This window comes from Camellia sinensis, chromosome 8, assembly GCF_055761805.1.
Source record: "Camellia sinensis isolate YWXY chromosome 8, ASM5576180v1, whole genome shotgun sequence".
Taxonomy (NCBI): domain Eukaryota; kingdom Viridiplantae; phylum Streptophyta; class Magnoliopsida; order Ericales; family Theaceae; genus Camellia; species Camellia sinensis.
Window position 1 is genome coordinate 62,059,841 of NC_138968.1, and position 5,290 is coordinate 62,065,130.

Sequence of the window (5,290 nt, forward strand, 5' to 3'; positions counted from 1 at the left end):
TGTAATAAGTGTACGTGTGTGTGATGTATGTCTTCCAACCCCACGTCTTTCTCCCTTTTATTTACCAGCTTATGATGGTTAGATTAGGGCATATTTCAATTAGCATACAGTATGATAGCATGTTTGCATTCATTCATCTGTTTTGCATGCACCGGGCTCGGCGCATCATACTAACTGCAATGTTTTTTCAATTTCAAGTTGAATACATGTTAGCTGTAGCATTTCATATGCCATGTTTAGAATAGTCGAGCCTGCTATAGTTGCATTTTTGCATGTGTTGCATTAGACATTTCTGTCTAGTTAGGATCATGCATGGATTTCTAACCTAGCTTCTGTTTTGGCTTGGAGTATTCGGTAAGTTTTACGCTTTAGCATCCTTGCATGCGTGTGAGTGAATGCCATGATAGCATGCTTACCATGAGGCTATGTGCTTAAGTGATATAAACTGCCTGAATGCCTGTGGGTGAAGGTTGGGTTATTTGAATTGGAACAATTCATTAATTGTGAGTTTTAAGCCCACTAGATAGTGGCAAAATCATGTTTTCTAAGCCCACCTGAGGGTGACAAATCCACATCTTAGCCTACTTGCGAGTAGTACCATCAAACCATTTTCAAACAAACAAACATGAAATGTTTTGTTCCAATTCAGGCGATCCAGTCTATACTTGTATGCTGTGCGCATCACCTAGTAAATCTAGGCTAATAACCGGAATAAGAACGCATAATGTTTTCAAAAAAAGATATCATGGTTAGTAGAGGCCGATCTTTGATCGGCCGAGCGGGGGTGCTCACGAAGTGACCTTCCCCAATCGTACCCAAGTTCCCGAGCCGAGACAACTTTGGTAATGACGGACAAGTGGCCTTAGGCAAACGAGTCAGGGTTTCCTAAATTTCCCCAAAATAAAATATTTAGGTGGCGACTCTGTATCTGGCAAAGCAGTCCATGTTTGACACTTCTTTCAAAAATCTATTTTCTCAAAACGATTTGCCGGATTTGGACTCTTTGGTTCAGACTTAGAACCGTGACAATTTGAGAGTCCGAACTGTAGTGAGCCCAATATCGAACGGAACGGGGGACCTCGTCCCCTCGGGGCGTTCAGGGACGTCTACAGTGTGCAAAGTGAAAGACCTGATGAGTAATGCTCTAGTCAGATTCGTTAAATGGAGACTCTTCCCCCTCCCAAGAAACCACACCACCGAAAGCAGGAATGGCAAAAAGCAAGGACTCTCTGGGAACCTGAACAGAGAAACAATATTTTGTTAACAATAAGAAGAAATAAGTGAAACCAGATTACTGCCATGATTTGAAGAAAAAAGGACGTATGCTGCTCTTCAACCCAGTCAAGTGTTGAACATGATAAGCAACTCCTTGTCCAATAAATAGAGCAAAGTCCCTCCCAAATATTACTCCCAAATAGTACAATTTTAGATTTATTCAGATGGAAAGGTCATATCCTGATCAAAAAAAATTAAAAAAATTAAAAAAAATGGAAAGAATGACAAACTAATTCAAACGATTTGGGATACTAATTCAAATGATTATTGGTTGCCAAACTTCAATGCCTACATATTTTATTGGCTTCAACACATAAAGGATTTGGGATACATTAATAGTAATGAGACACTGCATTAGCTTGGGATATGGATTAAATGAATAAATGTACAAACAATAAATGAATAAAAAGAGACGAAAAGATTATCAAAGACAATGGAACATGAAGCGTCAGTTTTCGCAATACCTTTCATCACTCAAACCCGGGAAGCATCAATCATTCCATCTCCAAAACAGCCCCAAAGGGTGTCACGTTTGAAGACCCTGTTAATTGAGCCACGTTTATCCAACTCTGTGTAAATCCTAGCATAACTATGCACAGTATCAGAACAATGCCGCAAAATGCTCTAATTCTGGCTCTATATATGGGTTCCTTGATTGAAAATCCATCACAGACATTTTCTCAAACAGCTTATCTGCTTCCCCGGAATTGACATAGACTAACGAGAACACAACAATGTTGCTAACCTTTTATGCTATATACTATTGATACTAGCCGTCCTAAAACAAGAGTTGTATATGGATCTACAAAGAATGACCACTACCTAACTAGCACATATATATATGATTACATAAAAAAATGCTTTAGATTGAAACAAGAGTGATGAAAAACATGGTTATAAAAAGAGTTGATTTACGTTGAAATCTTACTCACAGCGTTGAAGGTCAACCTCCAATAGATTCAACAACAATAGACTTCTCAGAGCAATTATATGATCATACTTAAAGTGTTTACATATATATCTAACAATAAATGAATAAATGTATAAACAATCATTTTTCTCACATATAGCGATTTTGGTTCAGGGACATTTGCAGATCTGTGAAGATCAGCGGAGGAGGAGGAGGCGGCGGCGTGAAAAGAGGGCATCGACGGAGGTGGTAGCGGAGGCAGTGGTGGTCGCCGCAGTCACGATGGCGATGGCGGAGGAGGAGGAGGAGGTGCTCCGATTGCCGGCGAACGCGAGGAGGAGCGGCGGTGGGACGGCGGCGCAGTTGGAATTCTCCACCCTTCATCTTCTGAAACAAAGAGATGACCCTAATATTTCATTGGAGAGGTATTGATCTCACCCATTGGTTGATCTCTGCCAATTAATTTGTAAAACCCTCCAAAATTTCAAAAAACCCTCCAATAATTTTTTTTTCCCAATCGCCGACTAAAGCATTTTGGTAGCCAAATCTCTACCTACGGCGGCTAAAATTGTTTTTCGTCGCTGAAAATAAACTATTGGCCACTAAAAATTTAGTCGCCAAAGGTAAAAAATTATTTTTTATTTTCCAATCGCTGACTAAAGCATTTTGGTAGCCAAATCTCTACCTACGGCGACTAAAATTGTTTTTCGTCGCTGAAAATAAACTATTGGAGACTAAAATTTTAGTCGCCAAAGGTAAAAAATTATTTTTTGTTTTCCAATCGCCGACTAAAGCGTTTTAGTAGCCAAATCTCTACCTACGGTGACTAAAATTGTTTTTTGTCGCTGAAAATAAACTATATTTTGGTCGCCAAAAGATAAAAAATAAAATTTTAAAATTCTTTCGGCTACTAAACAATTTTGTAGCTAAAAGTAGCTCTATGGCTACTAAAATTTCTTTTAGTCGCCAATTGTGATATGTTTAGCTACTAAAATTTTTTGTAGTCGCCAATTGTAATATTTTTAGCTACTAATTTTTTTTTAGTCGCCAATAATCAACATTCCCCTACTAAAAAAAATTAGTAGCTAAAAAGTTGACTTTTGCCGACTAATATTATTTTTGGTAGCCAATTCCGACACTTTTGGCGACTAAATTAATTTTGGTAGCTAAAAATGGTCGCCAACAATGTATTTTCTTGTAGTGAATGTGAATACATAATCAATTAAACATAATTACATTTTATGATATAAATTGAATTATTTTAAAAATATAGGAGTGTTGTGGGAAGATGGTTAAAAGCTGATTTTTTTATTGTAGTTTATTTTTTTTTGACTTTTTCAAAAAAAAAATATGTAAAAAATATGAAAAAATGATATGACTAAAAATGAATTAAAAGTTAAGAAGTAATTTTTAACGTACTTCGCAAAAGAGATCATAGGGCATGTTTGATTCGCGGGATAAGGGGGTGAACTATCCACTATTTGGATTGTAATTCAAATAGTGTTCCTTATCCGCCGTTTGATTTTTTTTTAGTCCGCCGGACTCCTTATCCCTATATGGGGGACTATTGTGTCCGGGGGGGGGGGGGTATGGGATTGTTTTAGGGGGACTAATCACTGTTTGGATTAGATGATGAAATGACCATTTTGACCCTCTACTATTTAATTATGTATTATATTTAATAAAATTCAATAAAATTTAAATGTCTCAATTTAAAAATAAAATAATTTTATTTAACTTTTTATTGATGTTTTATTTATTTAATTTTTTAAAATAATTTTTTATAGATATTTTATTGATGCTTTATTTTAAAATTTTGTTTATGTTTTATTTAATTTCATTATTTAAATTTAACAGATGTTTTATTTAATTTCATTTTTTGATTATTATTATTTTTAAAAACAAATTTATTTAAAATTTTAATTAAAAAAAATAATATATATTTTTATTGATATTTTATTTATTTTTTTTAAAAAAAATAAATTTATTTAATTGTGTAAAAAATAAAATAAAATAAATTTTTATTTAATCTAGCTAAAAATAATTAAAATATTAAAGATATGTTTAATATTTCTATTACTTAGTAAACAATTAAAAAAGAGTAAAATAGTCATTTGTTCATTTATCTTATCCAGTCCGTCCAACCAAACGTTGGATTCACTAAAAATAGTCATTTCCAGACATCTAATCCCATGAAAAAATAAACACAGGATACATATCCAATCCAACCAAATAGTTCGGGGGATTCACAATCCCAGGACTCAAGTCCGATGGATTCTAATCGTCCCTCATCCAGTCCGTCCAATCAAACAAGAGTAGATGATTAATAGTCTATGTTTGGCATAAGTTTTTTTTTTTTTTGTTGCTATTTTAGTCACAAAAAGGCAAAATAGACTTAAATAATCAATAAGACAAATGTCATTTTCAAACCATAATCATTTCATTTTTTTTTTCCACAAAGGTTAAAAAAATCAAAAAACTCATTTGAAACGAGACTTTTTAACCTCAGGTTAAAATAGTCAAAAAATTAAAAAGTTAAAAAATAAATCTACATCCCAAACGAGAGCATAATACGATGAGATTTTGAATAACAAATGCAAAAGTAGAAAGTCTCCAGAAAAGAAACTAACAATTTACTCAAAATTTTAAATCAATAGTGTATATATAATCTTGTTATTGTGAGATCACACCATAATTGAATTTTGGCATTTGATTAAAAATTGTAGACAGAATACAGGAAATATTTGATCATTCCAGTTAGATGGATTAAAGTTGTTGGATGGAGATAATATTTAGCTAAACTTTGTTAATTTTTTTTTATAAACTTCACATAATTTTATTTGAGTGAACAATTTTAAAGCATGTGTTAACTATTGTGCTATTGATAAAATTTGACATAATAGATATAAAAATTTACTACACTAATGTGCAATTTATTGTGTCACAATTATCATAATACTATTTATCACGCCAAATTTGATACCATAGAAGCATCATATGAAATTTCTATGCTCTAAATTTGTGAGCATTGAATTTTGTAAATTAATTATATGGCCCTCCAAAAATGTCACAGTCATTTAAAAAAAAATATATATAAATTCAATA

General features: G+C 33.2%; 1 long non-coding RNA gene across 1 annotated transcript; it reads right to left on the bottom strand.

Annotated features, from left to right (window-relative positions):
- Window positions 1-1,111: 1,111 nt before the first annotated feature.
- Window positions 1,112-2,536, bottom strand: LOC145796553 (uncharacterized). Its single transcript, XR_014337028.1, has 3 exons — window positions 2,340-2,536; window positions 1,740-1,816; window positions 1,112-1,237 (listed from the first exon to the last, which is right to left on the bottom strand). It is a non-coding gene; the product is annotated as an uncharacterized LOC145796553 (long non-coding RNA).
- Between the last annotated feature and the right edge of the window lie 2,754 nt (window positions 2,537-5,290).